Source organism: Neopsephotus bourkii, unplaced genomic scaffold, assembly GCF_033783945.1.
Source record: "Neopsephotus bourkii isolate Nb327-2 ecotype Australia unplaced genomic scaffold, CSIRO-AGI_Nbou_v1 NB_1655, whole genome shotgun sequence".
Lineage (NCBI taxonomy): Eukaryota > Metazoa > Chordata > Aves > Psittaciformes > Psittacidae > Neopsephotus > Neopsephotus bourkii.
In genome coordinates, this window is record NW_026902129.1 from 211,635 (window position 1) to 231,027 (window position 19,393).

General features: G+C 41.2%; 1 protein-coding gene across 6 annotated transcripts in view; it reads left to right on the top strand.

The window, feature by feature from the left end:
* PDE1C (phosphodiesterase 1C) overlaps positions 1 to 19,393 on the top strand; it is a 272,899-nt gene that overhangs the window by 137,135 nt on the left and 116,371 nt on the right. Inside the window, exon 3 of one of the 6 annotated variants that reach the window (XM_061374881.1) lies at positions 529 to 591. The exons of the other annotated variants lie outside the window; for them this stretch is intronic. The gene's annotated coding sequence lies outside the window, so the exon portion shown is untranslated. The remainder of the gene's footprint in view (positions 1 to 528; positions 592 to 19,393) is intronic. 6 annotated transcript variants of the gene reach the window in all.

Below are 19,393 nucleotides of genomic sequence, written 5' to 3' on the forward strand. Positions count from 1 at the left end.
TATCTACTGCTAATCTCGGGAGATCTCATAAAACCTGGTCTGCCGGATGTTTTCCTCTCACTTGCCTGTTATGTTATAAACTAATGTTATGCAGCAGAAACAAATTAGAAGGGAAATATTTTGTTGTTTGGCACTCCTCGGGTTATGAAACAATGGTTACTTCACTTAAAATCCTGAGTCCATTCCAGGCAAGAATATAACTTGCAAAGGTATTATTTATGGAAACAAATAGTGAACTTCCTTTATATTCTAAAGAGGGGTTTTTAAAAGGTTAAAGGTCATCAGTCAAACCCTCACTGAACTTCACAAGGGGCTTAAAAGACTTTGTTCTTTTTTGTCCCTGTACAAATGCTCAAGGGCATCTAACAGCTTTCAATTGGTTAAGATTTCCATCTTGTATCTTGGAAAACACAGTGTATGCTCTTCTGGCCTTTTTAAAAGCATCATCCAGAGTTCAGGCTCTTTTCTGACCCTGCGGAAAGGGACCATGATGAATGCTGGAGAGCTGACAGACTTTCTTTGTTTCAGGAACTTGGTCTGGGAAACAGTGGTCACATTTGAGCGACTCCACAGTCTGATCATTCACATACGGTCAGTCACTGTGTGCACGTGTGAGTGTGGAAAGGTTTTTGCTAACGTTTGTCACAAGGGCCTGTTTATGTGCCTTTACAGAGAAGAATATAAATAAATACAGTGAAACTCTGGATCTTCAGAAAATACTCCACTGATTTCAGTTTGAGCTGGCTGCTAAATGCCTAATTCACATTAACCATGTGTAACCAACTCTCTTAGTTTAGGCTTTTGGAGGCTGGAGGTCTTTTCTTATCTCTTTCTCTGTCCAGCCCCTACCTAGGCTATAGCCCCACAGGCTGTAGTTTGGACTGGGTGGGACAGCGGTAAGGTTGTGAGCTCCCGTACCATGTACATGACAACTCAAATGGCAAGATTCTCAATCAGAAAAATTGCAATATAAACCTCCAGATAAAGGGATATTTCACATCAAAACAGAAATGAAGGCTGGGTGCTGAGGTGTGGGGATGGAGCTAAGGCTGGAGATGGGGCTGAGCTGGGAGACTACCACAAAAGCCTGCCTGTCTTAGAAATACTGCCTTTGTTTTTTCTCACAGTCTCAACTTTTCTGTGCAAAGCCGGTCTCACACTTTAAATGTCATCTTCTCTGTTTTCAGTCAACTTGGTATATGCACTGAGTTAATTATCTCAAAGAGATAATTGCTGAAAGGTAGAGTGGCTTTCAGGACAGTTATATGCAACTAATGCAAGCGTTGGAGATTAAACTGTGGCACGAGTGCTGGGTTAGATAAGTTCTATGAACAGTCCCCAGCCCTGAAGAGAATTAGCAGGCTAAACAAGAGAGGTCTAAACAAGCAAGTCACACTGGAAAACCCTGAGGAGTAAACGAGAGGAATTGGAAGAGTTATTGCTTGCCATGCAGTTGCTGTATGTTCAGTTACAGCCTGTTTAGTGTTATTAGGGACAATCGTTTTCACTATAGAGTTTGACTTTAAGTGCTTAGTTGTAAAAGGTCTTGTTAAGGGTGGAATTCATTTTGCTTAGTTGTATTTTTCTGCCAAGGGGAGATTTAGTGGAAGGTTGCTCTTCTATGAGCAACTGTAGGGTGAGCTTAAGGAAAAGACCTTGGAGAAGAGAGTAAATATCTATTTAGATGGCCAGTGTTAGGTGCTGTGATTCCAGCCCTGCTTTTCCTCGCTCAGTTCTACAGATGCATCTGTGTAAATACATATAAATAAAATAATGCAGCCTGTGGGATCAGGGCTGTGAATCTGAGCTTTCTATCTCATCAGGTATGTTGTACATTTACTAGGGAACTTTTTTGTAGAATAACTTAAAATGTAGGAGTCTCATCCTAGTTTAGTTAATGGTAGATTATCTGGAGTTTACTTTGGTGCATACTTATCTTTAAATATAAGCCTCTTTAACACTTCTGTCTCATGTAAATGCATGAATTTTTTACTAAAATGGAACAAAATGTCCATAATTGCATGCACATGGATAAATTTATCTATCTCTGACTACCACCTTTTCCTTGCAGACAGATTTGTGATTGCTACTGAATAAAAGGCTGTTTTCCCCCCAAATTCCCTCAGGTTGGAAGGGATCTCAGGAGGTCCCTACTTCAGTCTGCTGTTAAAGGCAGGCTCAGCAATGAGGTCAGACCAGGTGGCTTTGGGATTTATCCACATGGGGCTAGAAGATTTCCAAGGATCCTGCACAAACCCATAGACTTTTCCCTACTCCTGAATTCTTGCACATGTTGTTAATAATACCTTTGCCTGCGGCATGCCTGAATGCATGTTTATGGTTTTGCACCCACCACCATTCAGAACAACCTCACAGCAAGCAGAAACAACACAGTGTTGTTTTCACAATTTTCCTCCCACTTTGGCTACAGCCTGTTTCTAGTGTATTGCTTCTGACTAGACTGATGGAGTACTTCAAAATTTCTCCTAAATGACACAAAACTGTTTTCTAGAAGCATATTGGTTAAAATGGAACTTATTTCAGGGGTAAAGAATTAAATAAGTCTGGTTTGGGGCAGGCCTGTGAAGGGGACAGGGGAAAGGTAAGTTGCTTGGGTGGTTAAGTTACTCAGCTAATATACAAAACATTGTCACACATCTGGCCTAGGTTGCCATTTTGCTTTCACAAGACCTTGGAGAAAGAGTTCATTCCTTGTTGGTGTTAGAAATAAACTTCTGAAGCCTTGATTTTCTTTTTTGTCTCTCTTTCACGAGTCAGTATCCTTGTTTTCCAAACAGCTCAGTGTGTGATAAGCTACTGAGCTTTTCTAGTTCTGGTACAGAGTGGTTTTATCAGTCTGTGATACAGATTATGAATGGTATTCAGATGTGCACAGTGTAAAGAACGCAGTGGGAATAGCTGGCATCTAATGGAGGCAATAAGGATCAAAACTACCTGGCTGTCTGCTTACACTGGCTGAAATAATGGAGTTGCTTTTGCAAGGTCTTTTTCAAATCACTAGTTAGTAAATTGTTTTTAGTGATGGCTCTAGGCTTTGCCATGTGGTATCCAAGGTACACTGTGGGGTAGACTGGCCAGTCTTTTGCCACAGACTGGTACTAATAAATGAGGTGAAATAGCCTTTTTGGATTGGCATCAGAGCTGTATATATCTTGCAAGAGTATATATCTTAGGTTAAGGGTCTCTTAATTGGTACCTTGTCTTTTGTCCGTTTTTGCATGGGGATGCTGACTCTGGATAGACTTGCTGGAAGAACAAGCTCTGTTTAGTGTGCAGAGGTAGTCAGAAAGCAAATGGATGATGGGACATAATATTCAAAAGATTGAAGAGTGCTTCTGGGAAATGACGGGCCTCCTGCCCTGTGAATATTGCATTTCATGGTAAGTCTCTGTGATATGGAAAGTAGAGCAGAGAGGATTCCTAACCCTGATGGCAACAATGATGAGGCTGCTGTGTGAGGCAAGACTAGAAAGATGAAGAAAGTTTTGTTTAAAGATGATAAATCAGAGTGGATATGTTCGTGTTCTAGAAACAGCCTCTGACACAGGAGGCATTAGCTCATTCTTGTAGTACAACGACCAGAGGGAAGAAAAGTAAAGGAGAGGCAATTCTTTCAATTTGATAAATACAGTTGTTCCCTATCAAATTGTGTATTTGTAAGCCAACAAGTTCATTAGAATTCACAGTGGTGCTTGCTGCTTCTACAAAGAATGAGAACATTTGCAGCTAATTTATATATAAGAAGTCTTTTCAGAAGACCGTGAGTGCTGCCCATTATCTGACTTACAGGCTTTGCACTTTGCTTTATGAGCAGTTTGTGCCACAGTTTGTACACAGGGCAAGACATGCTGAGTGAGAGTAACAGCCAAGTAGTTCAGCAATTGAATGTTCTTAAATCTGTCTCTGAAAGCACTATAAGAAAGCCGGGCTAGTAGAGAAGTGAAAGAACAGCAAGATTATATTGTACCAGTGTTGATTCTACATCAAGCTATCCAGAACAGCAGCATGCAAATGCAACCCTAGGGATTGTTAGAACCTCTTAAGAGGATGATGGAGAATCTGAATATTCTTCACGTTATTTTTTTTTTTCAGAGTATATATTTTTTTAATATCTCTGTGAGAGTAAAAGACAATTTTAATATTTTTTTCCTTTTCAATATACAGGATGAATACAGAAAATGAGCTCCTCTTCAATAACTGTGTAATCGTTCATTGTCATTCAGATATGAATTTGATTCAGCTCAGTGATTTTTAAAGAACACGTGCACGAATTCCAAAGTGAAATGTATTTCTGCAGACTGATCTCAAAAATACTCGCTTTAATTGGAGTAAGGGGGAAGAAGGGATGAGAAAAGAGGCTGGCAGCTTGGTGAAAATCGCAAGTGATCCTACACTATTTTGATTTAATTTTAGTGCCTGAAAACTTTTTTTATTAAAACTTTTTAGACAGAAATGAGCACTCTCAAGGACTTGAATGCCTTGTGTGGATCATTAGCTTGTATTGGATGGCAGAAGGATGAAATGAAAAGAGAGCAAACAAAGACCAAAAGAAGCAGAGGTTTTAGACAAGAAGAAAAGGAAAGGTGCATGTGTTCGAATGCTTTTCTCATTTTTCTGATGGGCAGTAGATTTCTGGATGTTTCAGATCATAAAATAGTTAGGGGTGGAAAGGACCCTAAGATCATCAAATTCCAACCCCCTGACATGGGCAGGGGCACCTCACACTAAACCATGTCACCCAAGGCTCTGTCCAACCTGGCCTTGAACACTGCCAGGGATGGAGCATTCACAACTTCCTTTGGCAACCCATTCCAGTTCCCCACCAGTCGCAGTAAAGAACTTCTTCCTTATATCTAACCTAAACCCTAAACTTCCCCTGTTTAAGTTTGAACCTATTACTCCTTGTCCTGTCATTACAGTCCCTAATGAATTCTTCAGTTTGGGGTTGGTTGGACTGTATTGCAAAATGCTCTGAAATGTCAAAGTTAGTCACGCTTTCCAGAAAAATGACAATGGAGATCCCTTAGGATGTTTCTAATACACTTTGGTTTTGAGTCAGACTTGAGTTTCTCTTGCTCAGGCTCTCTGGCACCTTGTGTAGTCCTTACACTACAAAGGGGGCTTCATGCAAAGTGGGGTATTATGCATTCACAGCAGAATGGCAGAACCTAGCCCCTGCCTTCTAGTAAAACATGGCATTGACTTCAATTTAGGTTTTTGATGTGTGACTTTGTAATGGGCTCATTGCCTCCAATACGAATTATGTCATGACACAGAATTGGCGAAGAGAACGGGAATTATTGTTCAGCCTATTTTGGGTATAAACTGTCATTAGATGCTTGTAATCAGATTGCACTGGCTTTGAGAGGAGGCTTACGAAGAGGAATTTTGCACAGTGAATGGATGATGGTTATGCAGATGGTTTATTAATTTCCTGCTTTGGGATGTAGCAAATGAAATACTAATGTGACAAGCAGTCCCAGTGTGTTGCAGAGAGGGACTGTTAAACTAGAAGTCAAGCCTTTAAGTGATATTTTATTGTACTGATCTAGACAGAATGCCGTATATAATTGCAGTATTAATGGCCCATGCAGAAACAGGCAGAGTCTGGAGGGAGGAGTAGTATATTTCATTGGACCAAAATTTGACAGAAAAATAAGAAGCCTTTAGACAAACAAGCCTACACTACCTCTGCCTCCGTCTATCACAGCAGCAAAATCCATAATCCAGAGTAATAAGGTAATAGAGAGGTAGTTCACTTCTTTTTGGCATAGAAATAGTTACTGGTCAGAGCAGCAGAGGTCGGAGCCAATGATTAATCTCTCCAGCTTGTGTTATTAACATTGCAAATGTCACTCCTTATTCGCATCACCCACTTGAGTCTGTCATGTCCTTTTGTGCCGACGGTTCTGAGATCAAGTTTGACACACAGTGTGTGATAACAGATGGGCAGCTGAAGGAACGGGCTGGGAAAACATTTCAGCCTTCTCTGGGGGACGTGGGTTCTTTATCTCCAAACATTGTTTGCTTTCTCCTTGATTGCCCACGTGTTGTAGAGAACCCATCTAAACTCAGTCTAGGGAGAGCCTGTGTGCACATTTGAGAGGATTGGGTTCAGGGCTGGGGTTTTCAGCTCATAACTCTATAAAGAGCTCATCTGTCACCTATGAACTGAACTCCTTCTGTTGTGCTCATCACCTGTTGAAAACTGGAGATGAGTTGTTGATAAGTAAGCTCAATGTTTGCTTGTTGGGAATGACCTACTAGGAGCCATGTACAGACCTGTACATGCAGTTTCCATGCACTTTGTGGGGAGAAAATATGAGTGTGTTGGGAAGGGAAAGGAGAAGAAAATAATATGTTTTCCTTTCTTATGTCAGTTTTACCAAACATGCATGTGACTCATTTTAGGGTTGACTGAAGCCTCCATGCTCAACACTCAGTTTGTGCTCTGCGGTGCTAGAGGCTGTTTAAAAATATTTTAAAGCTGGTCCAGTTTGCCCAGCAATGCCACTGCTGGACATGACAAATGAGAAAGTGGCTGAGGAAAAGAGGCAATAGAAATGGCTGTGTGGATGTGGTCTTCAGGCCACCCATTGAGCCTGCTGTATATCCAGATATTGCACTTTCATGTTAATGCTCAGTGAGGTGAAATCTGGAGACATGCCATACCTCCTTCCTCAGAGTTTTACGTCTTAACTGGAGATAAATTGATCTCTGTGTGCTTAAAAAGTGTTTTATGGCATAGATATCCATAAGGGGAGTTTTATACCTGCAGACATCTGCCATTGACTACCTTTGAAGAGAGATTTGGGGTAGATTTAGACATTGACCTGTATTAGGATGGCAGTTCTTATTTTCCTTTGTGGCAACTGGAGAGAGGAATTCTGGTGCAATACAGAAGCAAACTGAGTAAGGATCTTAAATACCAACAAGAAATTGTAGTTTATAATGAATTATAAAGGGAAAGTTTAAGTCTTCTTATGCAACAAAATAGTTCTTATGCTTAGGACCAATTAGGAGATGAGAAGGTAATGCTTAGAGTAGATACTTGTATCAAAAAGCCCAGCACGACTTTAGTAATTAGAATCTCTGTGAATTAATATCACATGGATCTGCACAACATAGTATTTTTTCATATATGTAGAAAACCTTCCTGCTGCTATCTTGCATTTGACTTTCCCTCTTTTTAGATGCTTGCCTAAGGCAAGTGGCCAAGCAAGCACTCGACTTGGAAACAGCAGTTTACATTGAAAATAGGTCTTATGAACTGCAAAAGTTCACTTCTTTAAGAGAAAATTGGTTTACTGCCCATGGATAATTTGATTTAAAACAAAGTAATAAAAAGGTAAAGTTTGCATTTAAAAACTGTTCTCTTCCCATGGATGTTAACAATTTTCTCTAGCAGTTAACTATGTTTTGTTAGGTGTTTAAGCTGTTGCTTATGGACAGTCTGAAGATGCGTAAGGACAGATCAAAGCTCATGATGATATCCTATCCATAGCCCTCTGTATCTCATGTGAAGTGTGCACATATTCAGAATTTCCACCAATATACTTTGTTGCCTTCATTATTTTAAAGGTGGTTTACTGGCCTACTAATTCTGTTGACATTTCAGTCTTCCACATTTAATATCCTACCTTTCTTATTAATTCAGCAAGCTGAATTCTATGATTTAAGCTATTTTTAAATAGAAAACCAGATTTGGGCCTAAATAAGTTTTCACAAAAATACCAGTGTTTTGAATTGATCGCTCAGATTTCCAGATTGAGATCATTTTTCGCTATCACTAAAGCTGCTCTTTGCTGTTTTTAATTTGCCAGTGCCTGGAGGTCACAATTAAACTCAGGGATACAGAGTGCCAAAACTGTGACAATGTGTAGCAGTGTGTACTGTTTGTTTCCCAATGAGTTTACTATGCAGTCTCATCGTACAATACCAGCTTTCCACCTTTTCTCCTCTTTGCTTGTACAGTGGTATTAAAAAGTCAGTTTAAAAGCCTATGTGCCATAAATGTTCAAAATACTTGCCCTAGACAGTGATTAAGCCCACCCCCAAACCAAATGAACACATTTTAAAAAGCTTTATGTAGAATACAACACTTAATTTCTGTGAATTCCCTTTACTACTCCTTTACCTTACTCTTACTTCCTATTTGAAGATAGAGACTTCTACAAGTGTTATTTGACAAGCAGTCCAGCTGTAATAAAATTGCAGTGCCATCAAGTCATTGCATTATCAAAAGGCCAATTGCTTAATGTACTGGAATTGGAACTTGCAGCATTGCAAGGAAGCAACTAATTCTGTGATGAATGGCACTTAGAGTTAAAATTGAATAGACTGCTCTGAAAAGGTATATTGGCATTTGTTTTCTGCTTTGACTGCAGAATTCTTTAATGAGTAAAGGAAAGATTGAGAGGCTAATAAAAATTGGGTTTGCTTTGCATAATATTGTCTTACCCTTGCTATAATTCTGTGCCAAGATCAGATTCACAGGACAAAAAGCTCACAGGCTCCTCAGAGCTTATTTGTAAAAATACGAAGCTTTGAGATTAGGAAACGAGGCTGGTGTCAAAAGATGCTAAATAAGCATCTTCTTGTTTTATATTATTACAACATACCTTCTGGTATCTATCCAGTCCCTTTAGGGACCATGCAAAGAGAAGGTATAGTTGCAAGATATAGTGGAAAAATGAATATAGTTTATTGCCAGGGTTTTCTTCTCAGATAAATATGTCATCTTTTGGGTGGCGGGGTGCTCAGGTGAATAAGGTATAGAGCTAAGAGCCACAACACCTGGGTTTCACTGCTTTGTCCTCAAATCTGTTCTTGGTTCATGGCAAGACCTTAAAGATCAATATTAATGCAACTCCAGTATTTGTCACCTAAATATTTGTATGTATAAGTGAACTTCCTTTAATTATCTGTTTTTACTGATTTGAACAGTAGAGCGCAATACTGGTGTGAGAGCTGTGGTTTAGGCCCACCAGTTGAGAAACACTGATGGCAGCACCTGAAGAACACTATAAACCCCACCTGAATAGGCCCCAGAATCCTCTTTATGGGACACTGATGGTGGAGTGTCATTGTGAAGTCAGGAAGGCTGCTGTGTGGGAGAGCCCCATGACTTCATCCCAGTCATGTTTTGAGTTAGTAAGAGACTCAAGAATGCACAAGTCCTGATCACTGGTCTGGTTATTAAGCACATGCTGTCAGTCCAACTTTGTGGAGTTTATAGGAATCACCATAAAACCAGAGCACTACTTATTTATATGAGCTGACAGGCTTATACTGCCCACTCTGTGTGAATTCACATTGGTGCTTGTGAAATTTGCCTACAGAAAATCACAGGGCTTGCTAGTAGTAAAATTAACAAAGTTGCCACTCACAGAAAACTGTGGAATCATTTTTTCTACCTTTAATAAAATGAAAATACCTTACTTCAAACCAAACTAAACCTTATCCATCTCCATTCTTATTGCTAAATTATTTATTATTGCTTGTTGTGTAACAAGAAGAAATAAAAATCAGTAGTATTATTAATTATTTTAGGTCTGTAATACTGTGTTTAAGACCAAAGTGCCTTATCCATTCACTGAAACTGATTTCTGCTTTTTGTATTGAAACTATATATACTGCAAATCTAGCTAAAGTTCTGATACAGCTGCTGTAAGGATTTTCTTATGGTCCTCCATTATAACATGTCCAAAGGTACCATCACTATTGAACTTCTGAACTTTAGTTTTCCATTGAAAACAAAAAAAAAAGCCCAAAACTTATAAAAGGAGTAATCTTGCCTTTTAATGTCTATCTTCATTCTGTAAGAGTAGAATTTTGTGTTTTGTTTTGGTGTTTTTCTTGATACTTTTGTATTCAGACAAGCACATTCTTGACAGTACTGAATATAAAGGAGACCACATTGACCCTCAGGAGCTTGAGAATGCTTTCTGCCTCTTACCTTTGGGTGTGTATGTCAGCCAAGTCCTGTTTTGTGTAAAGATAAGACTCGTATGTCATCCTTCCCCTTGTGCCTGGGCTTCCATGCAAAGGGCACTCTGGCGTAGGCCAGAAGGGATCTTCTAGCAGCTATGGTGTGCGTCAGTCTGGCAGTATGTGAGAACTCGTAACTGCTAGTGTGAGTTTCTCCTGCTGATTAGACCTGCATAGTCTGGTATTTCTGTACATCCTGCGCTTGGCTGCGGCCTGCTGCATTCATAAGCAAAACCAAGACCAGCAAAAAGGTACTGAAACAGGTCAGTAGTAGCATCACCATTCATTTCACTCTTCCAGTATGAGCTGTCCCATACGCCACAAGAAGAACAGCATGTCTTCAGAGATGGAAACATTTCTGTACCTTTTCAGTCATCTAAGTAAATACAACAGTAACTTGTATTTATGGGTAATGTTTGATATGCTTACATGTATATGCAGGCAAATTGCTCCTTTCTGATGCTGAGAAGTAACTGCTGTAAGATTTGTAGTGAGTAGATGTGATGAATAGCTTGTTCATTGCAGTGCAAAGCCCTTATTAATAACTGCTGATGAGCAGTTTAAGATGTGTTTAGAATCCCTGGTTACTTGAAATCGTTCTTGAAGCAGATATAGATCACCTTTGACAGGGTGTGCAGAGCAATCCTTTAAGGGTGCAGAGCGAGCTTGGTGGCTTCTTGTTTCACTGCAGCATTCTGGGAGCAAAGGGTCCAGGTATAAAAACTACACTTCTGTTTTGGTTTTGGTACAGCTGGCTGACAAATTCAGATTGCCACCTCTATTAATGAATGCCTTCTCTCCCCCATGCCCTGGCCATCAGGCTTGGAGGTGAAGAGAAAGGAAAGAATATATTAGGAACAGCTACAAATGATCCTCATGGCTTATTTAAGAGCCCTGTCCTGAAGGAGTGACACAGTAACTTTGGCTATGACCTTCCTCCTCGCTGCTGGCTCTTACACAGAGCACTTCTAGAATTAATCTGGTGCTCTGACTCAGCGGTGCTGACGTGGTAGACCTGCTTTAATCAGTGGGGGAAATTTGCACTCACTTGCAAGCTGGTCTGTAGGCTTTTCCATTCCTTAATAATGTGTTCTGAAATGTGTCTTCTTAGCTCCTTCCTAGTAGAAGAAGAGTAGAAGAAGAGAATAGAAGAAGGGGGTTTTCCCTGCTAGGACTCGCTCAGCCGTGTGGATACAATAGAGCTAAATACTGGTAGTTATACCCCATGCCAGTGGTGTCATTTGTATCAGGGAAACTACTCTGCCTTTAGTAGTTACACTGCATTTAACCTTCCTAAGCACTGGCAGGATTGTGGCAGGTGAGTTGTGGAAGTACAACTGGGTTCTCCATTTCAGTCCTCAAGGTTTACTGCACAGTTCACTCACATAACAACAACATGCAGAAATGCACATGTAAATGTAACCATGGCACATTTACACATCAGCTACATCTCAATTACAGACTGGTTCTGAGTTAAATAGGCCATCATCTTTCTTAGTTTAATTTGCTGGATGAATTTTGCCTGGGCAAGAGAAGAGTGGAATACCACGGTTCTGTCTTCAGGTGTTTAGTCCTGAGACACAGTATATGGCTTCTCAGCCTCCAGCACAGATGCTGTCTTGAAGAAGAAGAATCAGGAGTGAAAAAATGAATGGTTATTTTCTAGGGCTTATGAAGGGCTGTTAGGAAACTATCAAACAGCCTCCTCCATGAGAACTGAGCCAGATTTAAGTTGGCAGAAACGAAATGACAATCCATAATTTACTCCACTCCCTCACTCATCCATTCCTCCACACTTAGAAAAACCTTAATCAAAATATTTGAAGGTAGTTGACAGAGCTGGAAGTGAGTAGCTTCAGTTAAACAAGAAGAAATTGGTGTGATGTTCCAGATCCTTCCTTCTATAAATGGACAAAATATCTGAGTAAACTCCAGTGGAATTTAGCCCTTTTACGTCGGCAGAGAGTTTAGTCTCAGATAACAGTCTTCCAATACCTAAAGGGGCTGCAAGAAACCTGGAGAGCGACTTTTTACAAGGGACAAGACAAGAGGAATGGCTTTAACCTGCCACAGGGGAGACTGAGATGAGCTCTTAGGCAGAAGTTCTTCTCTGTGAGGGTGCTGAGGCCCTGGCACAGGGTGCCCAGAGAAGCTGTGGCTGCCCCATCGCTGGCAGTGTTCGAGGCCAGGTTGGATGGGGCTTGGAGCAACCTGGTATAGTGGAAGGTGTCCCTGCCCATGGCAGGGGGTTGGAACTGGGTGAGCTTTAAGGTCCCTTCCAACACAAACCATTCTGTGATTCCATGATTTTTCCATTGTAGTAATATGCATTAGGCAGTGCCTTATGGCTATTCCAGCTTTTTGGTGGAAACAGGTTTTAAAGTTTGGGGTTTGAGAGTGCAAAGCACTGCAGACCAAACTGTACCTGTAAATTCAGTCACTGATTGCTGGGAAAAGGGGATTGGCTTCTATCAGGAATAGCTGCTTACCACCCAGACACCTGAAATACTGGAAGGGGTCTCTACCAGAAAAGTTCACGTTTGGTGGCTGAGCTGCAGTGTTCTGGTAAGACACAAGACACGTCCTTGGAGCCACATCTCTAACTTGTGAACCCAGCCAGGACCCAGGCCTGATCACCGGCTTCTTTCACCCACTAAATACCAATATGACTCACATCTCCTAGTTCCAATCAAGTAAATTGAAAAAACAAGACCATTAATCTAGTTGAATTTTATCTGATTTATACAGGCTGTGGTTGTAAACTTTTAAATTCATAGCTGGTTTTGTAACTGCTTGGCTTTCAAATAGCTTATGCCATTTATTTCTTATTTTACTGTTACGATTTTATTCTAGCTATCCATTTCAGATGGCAAATATTGAATCATGGTTTTATGATTTATTTCATAGGTATAAAAACTATGCTAATGCAATAATCATCAGATATAACAGATATTTATCAAAGTTGTATCACTATACCTTTTCAGTTAAGGTAAAACTCAAGCAAGTTTGCTGACACAAGTATTGCCTTTAAATTTCCTCCTCAAAACATGAAATCATTAAAATCAGGTGCAGAAAATAAAGTCCTAAAGAATGTCTACCAAATAAAGAAGAATTAAAAAAAACAGTTCCTTTTTTCTTAAAAATGTGCAGCAGAAACCCCTCAAGTTTCTCTTGGATGCTCTATCTACTGCTTCTGCTGGGAAAATATCTTCATTGATGGATGTCAAAATAGAGACGCAACCTGTGTGACTTGGGTATGCTCTGGAGGCACAATAATGGTACGTTACTGGGATGACAGATGCAGGAGTATTTTTTACCATCCTTTACAATGTGATGTGTGCATTTTTAATGGACACATATAGTTTATTTTCATCCTCACTTTCTATCCAAGCACATCAAACATTTGGTCTGAAAATTTCCCATATTTATGACGTGTTTTTCCTCGGGCAGCAGGTAATATCTAGTGAATGACAAATGACCACATCATAGACAAAGCAGACAGGCAGCTTTTTCTCCTATGAAGCTGTTCTTTTTATATTCCTTCTTATCTTTCCACTGACAAAACACAACTGTGCATGCACAGGACTAATGCAGGCTCAATCTATCAGAGTTGCAGTTCGAGGAGCATGGCTTTCTGTGGATATAGAGTTCCTGGACAGAACGATTTTCTCTCTCGAGGGATTCTTTGTCACAGTGAAGCAATGAAGCTTTTTCAGCTTGTCATTAGGAGGGAAATGAGGATCCCTCTGGCCAAAAATGGTCAACGTGCAGCGAATGTCATTTGTCTGGTCTCAAATACTGTAGCAGTGAATGGTTTTATCTTGTATAAAATCCATCGCATCAAAAGAGATGACTTGAAACTATGGTTCGTAGTCATCTGATTCCTGCTTCTGAATGCAGCTGCAGAAAGCCCTGTACTGAGCACAGGGAGTCCTTTCAACTGGTAAGAGCAAGGGAAAGGCAGCTGGGGAGGTGCGGGTGTCCTCAGAGAGACCTAGAGCTTCTGCTGCCTCCAGTGGGTGAGGGAGGACCTGTATATAAAAGAAAGCTTTAATTGCAGAATCTTGTCAGCAGATTCTAAAAAATGTATTTCTACTTCAAGTAGAGATTTAAAGCAAGGATGGGAAAGGTCTGGAGGAAGGAAAATGTGTTGGGTTTGGCTCTCAAGGGCTTTAGGAAAATATCTGGCAGTGTAAGGAAAAGAAAAGTGGCATCCTGAAGATCAGAAAGCTGGCCAGAAGACCCCAGGCCTCTCTAAGTTCCATGCCAGCACCCCATGCATCAACTGGGCACATGCCAATAGGTGCATGGTATAAAGTATAAACAGACATATGGCACCACAGAGCTGGAACTGAGCTGGAGTGTCATGCAGAGCAGGCGTCATGGGGAAGGTTCGGACTGCAGCCCAGCATTTCCTCCTTGGTATCAGCCTTTTGTGCCCAGAATCCTTCCTCCCGTACACCTGACAGCAGCACTTCCTTCTGACAGATGGGCATAAGCATGTGCAGCCTGGAAGCCTACCTGAGCGTCACTCATGTTTAGTCAAGAGTAGCCCCACTGACTGGAAGCAGTGGAGGGAAGTTGCTGTCATGAGGGTCTTTTTTTAGCTAAAAGGTTGTCATCGCTGTGTTGTCTTCACCCCCCTGGTGTATAGGATTGCATAAAGCACTTGAGGTGCTTGGCTGTCATTTGGGTAGCTGAACTGTGGATAATAGAATTTGTTGCAGCTGGGGAAATAACAACAATTCTAGGTCATACTTTGCCTACAAAGGTTGGACCAGATGATCCTTGAAGTCCCTTCCAACCTGGTATCCTGTGATTACAACCTGAAGTAGCGCTGCAAATGTGCTAGGTGCTTTCCAGGGCAGACCCTGCCCCAGAGGCCCAAGGAGAGGGGGGGAAAAGGACCTCCTGGGGTCACAGTGGTGGCAGGCTCATGTCACCTTAGGTACCTAATTTTTCTTCCATGATTTAATCCTTTCTCGGTTTTGCTTTCAGACAAGAATGCATACTCATTATTTATGCAATGAACTAACAATACTGATAAGCAGAGGGATTAGTAGATCGTGCTTTCTGGAGTTGTCAAAATAATGCTCCCTGAGAAAAAGACAGTAATCTTGAAGATGGGCTTAGTCCTTCTGCATTCTGAATCATCATGCAAAGCAATATATGCTGTTGTTCTAAACTTGCTTGTCTGTGTTGTTTTGGGAAAATGTAGGATATTGAAGAGCCTCTGAATATGCTTAGTATGTATTTTGCATTACGCATTCAAATGGAATGTCTCTATTGTAGAAGGAGTGAATCCATGTTGTCTCCTCTTTTTCTTTTCTCTTAACTCCTGAAACATATGTAGCAAAAGAAACATGAATGTTTTTAAATGGTACAGTAGAGTATATCCTGCAGGCATTTGTTTATATAATGCTTTGTCAGCACATGCTTCCATGCTGCATTGAGGCTAGATGATACTACACCAGTCTCTTAGCATATTTCACTACAGCCAGTGTTTCCCAAATTTATTTCTTCTTATTTTCTGAGAAACAAGTATGTGCTGGGAGGATTCAGAGTAGCAGGGAACTCCAAGAGATCAACAATCCATTTGCTGAGTTACATTTACTGTGTTTCTTGAACCCTCCTTTTTACCAACGAACCAGCATTCTCACTACAGATCTGTTTCCCCACCTTTACAGGCTGTGCTGCTGTTGCTCACCTCTTCTTAACTGTCTGTACCAAATAGTTCAGTCTAACAGAGGCTGAAAAAGATTGAAGTGTTCCTACTGAATAAATGGTGTGCAGCTGCAGACGTATCATGCCCAGAAGAGTCCTAAGGCTTCCTATTTAGACAAATGGTATTCGAAAAGCAATCACTGCTACTCTGCCAACACCCAGTTCTAGAGGTAACAAACAGCGCTTTGATGCTGCTGGGATCAGCCTTTATGGTGCCATATGCCAGGCAATTATCTTGGTGTCATTAGGCACAGAACTAGTGTTTCCCACATGCCCAGATCATGCAATTATTGTACTTGTGAGAGATGGGGTTGCAACGTAGCAAAGAAGAGTCAGAGGATAGAGCTAGTTTGTCCTCCAGTTTTCAGTTTGCCAAAAAAAAAGCAGTTATGCTGCTGGTGGGTACCAGAAGTGGAAGCTCCTTAACTCTGTGTTGGTCTATGTGCCCTAGAATCATAGAAGAATTTGGGTTGAAAGGTCCACTTGCAAGCCATGTATTCCAAGCTCGTGCTTGTATCTCCTGCTTCCACAAATTTGATGACATCCACAGACTTGGAAAGGATGGTTCCATCTAATACTGCTCTTCAGTAGCATCACCACCACCACACTCTTTGTGTCTTTTGTCTAGTCATGTCTATGCAGCACTTGGAGTGAGTTGTTGTCTTGTCAAGCAGCACTTGGAGTGAGTTCTTGAGTGAATTTATAGTCTGTTTTGGAAGAAGTGTATCATTGCAGCTGACCTGTGACCAGTACCCACATTTAAAGGTAGTTCAGATAGGTCTGCAGCAGCATGAACACAGCCAGAGGGAGTTGAGGGTTGGTGCTCAGCAACTAGAAAAACATGATGCTTTCCCACTACATGCTGGTGTTTTTCTGAGCAATACCCACTTGCATTTTCTCTCCTCCTGAATTCTTTCTCCTCTCCCCTTGGATACTGCCTAGTTTTAAGGAGACCAAGTTATTTATATTTACAGGGGGAGGGAGAGGATCTGGGGAAGTCTAAGGATTTCTGGCTGCTGTGAGTGTACAGGAGAGGCATCCAGGTTAGGTGCAAGCTGTAGCTGAATGACTCTGAGGTGGAGGAAGAGGAAATTGACACGTTGGTGTGGGATGCAAGCTGTGAAATACAATCTCTGTCAGTGGACCCTAGGTCTGACCTAAAGGAACCCAGTAGACTCAGCTTTATGATCACAGAGTTTTGTGCTGAGAAGTGTTTCTGACAGAACAAGCTGCAGAACATGTTTTGATCTTTGCTTGCCTCCATGTTCCGAGTGTGGTGACTGAGGAATGTTTTCTGGGAATCACTTACAAGTTGCAGTGGAATTTATCCTGAGGTGAAATAAAACCCTGAAGCTATTGTACTGCTTGGGGAATTATGAGGAACAGGCAAGTCTTCTAGCTAAAATAAATGGGGAGGGGGGAGACAGAAGAACTCTTACAGAGGGTGCTTTGAAGAACCACATTATGTTTCTCCTGCTCCAGTTTGCCCTCTGGAGGAACTTTCTCCTTCCTCCTGATTACAGATAATTATGTTCATTACTAAGCAAGCCTTTGTGAGTCCACCCCAGCCTTCATGATGGACAGTCACTGCAGCTCTACTGCCATACTGGCTGGGTTGCAGCAGGAGAAGGCAAAGGTCCCATGTTCCTCCCATGGATCCCCTCTTTGTCAGGCTGTGTTGATTTTTGCTTTTCTCCAAGCTGTTTGCCTCTTACTTAGATGTTTGATAATTGAAGGCTGTTGTGTATAAATGAGGGGTTGTATTATGATTATTTGTTTTGTAAAGGCCGATTTATTCCCGCATTCCCAAAGAACATCTGAATTTCCTCTTACGCTTCTGCATCTGTTGCTCATTACATTGTTTTCTAATCAGATGCTTCAGTTCTCAGAAACGTGCACACTGAGCACATTGACCTCTTTGTGTGTGGGGAAGGTGCACAAACGAAATCCTCTGGTGTTCTGAAGACATAATATGCCAAGCTGGGTGTTTCTGTGAGTGTTTCTAAGGCCAAGTAACTACCAACCTTTTTGACCGTTTCTTCCAATGCTGTCAGACACAACAGCCTTTAATGGGGCCACTGCAAGTGTCCTCTCTGTGAAGTTTGAAAGTATCCTTTTCTGAAAGTGGTGATACTTATTATTTATTACTCATGCAAGTAACCTCAGTGCTGTCAGTAAATGTTGCTGTCTGAGACTGCTTGGGGCTGTGGAGCTACTATTACTCTTATAACTGCAAGCAAAGAAGAGGCTTTCCTAGAAGCTGGAGCTTACGTGTGTGCATGGATATTAGGAACCATTCCTCCTCCAAAGGGTGCTCAAGCATTGCAACAGGCTGTGCAAGGCAGTGGTGGAGTCACCGTCCCTGGAAGTGTTCACACACTGTGTAGACGAGTCCCTCAGTGCAATGAATTAGTGGTGGCCTTGGCAGTACTGGGGAGTGGTTGGAATTGATGATCTTGAAGGTCTTTTCCAGCCTGGTTGATTCTGTGATTCTGGACCAGCCTGTGCTTTGCTGCACTTCTTGTTTGGTGATGTTTTGTAAGAAACGCTCCTGTCCTCTGGAGCCTGGGCCGAGATCCTTGCATCTGTTTCACCTTAAGGTGAATAAAGAAAACATTCTCCAGTGAAGCACCCAGTCCTCCTGGCAAACTAAGACCAGTTTTCTGCAAGCAGTTAAGAGCGAATTCCCACTGGAGTCGTTACATCTGCTGCACCTGGGCTTGCTGTCACGCCCTAGTATTTTCCCATATTGAGGCATGCTATTGTCTGTGTTTTTCTCCTTTTAATATTTTCCTTTCTTTTGTTTAGCTGCCTTACTAGGCAGTCTTTCTAACCAGACCTATTTTAATATAGTGGTGTATTTAACTGAGAAAGCAAATTTATAGATCTTTCTAATGTTATGGCAGCCTGTCATTTCAGCTCTTAGTCGGGTATTGATTTAGTAACCTTTTCTTTTTATTAACCCAGACATAATCTAGGTTCTTCCATTGCTTTAGTCATAATTTTTTCCCTTATATATTCCCTTATTGGTATCTTCCCTATGAAAACCATTCTGTGTGTAAGTTGAAAGGTTTTCTGTAAATCAGAATGTCTTACTTTGGCCTTCTGCTCTCTGCCCTACTATCCCCAGAATAAGCTGGTGCAACGACTTGGCCGTTGAGATTTCATGCATGCAAATATACAAGATATTTTGTTGTTGGACACCTTCAGTTTTCCTGTACCGCTGTGGGGCAGTTAAAGCTTAAAGTTTTGTAAGTGATTAAGAGGAAAATGGATAGATATAGAAAAAGTCAGCTAATAATAACAGGCTTTGAAGAATAAGCATGTTCTTACATCCATCTACATTCAGGTGAATCCTTTGGCATAGATTAATGAGATGCAAACCACAAAATGTGTGTGGCAAATGTTGGCTTTAACACCCTGAACAGCCTTTACCACTTCTAGGTGTATATTGATTTGTGCCACCTGCCTTGAAATGGAGGTGAGGGTTACAGCAAGATGTCTTCTCAGCACACTTGTCCGGACTTTTGAGGACACTTGTCCAGCCTGTGAGGTATTGATGGGGTTGTCTCACACATTAAAAAATCTTTCTCTGGTTCTAATGAAAAGTACCACAGCCCCATGACAGTTGTGCACAGTCCCTGGTTATTTTGCCATT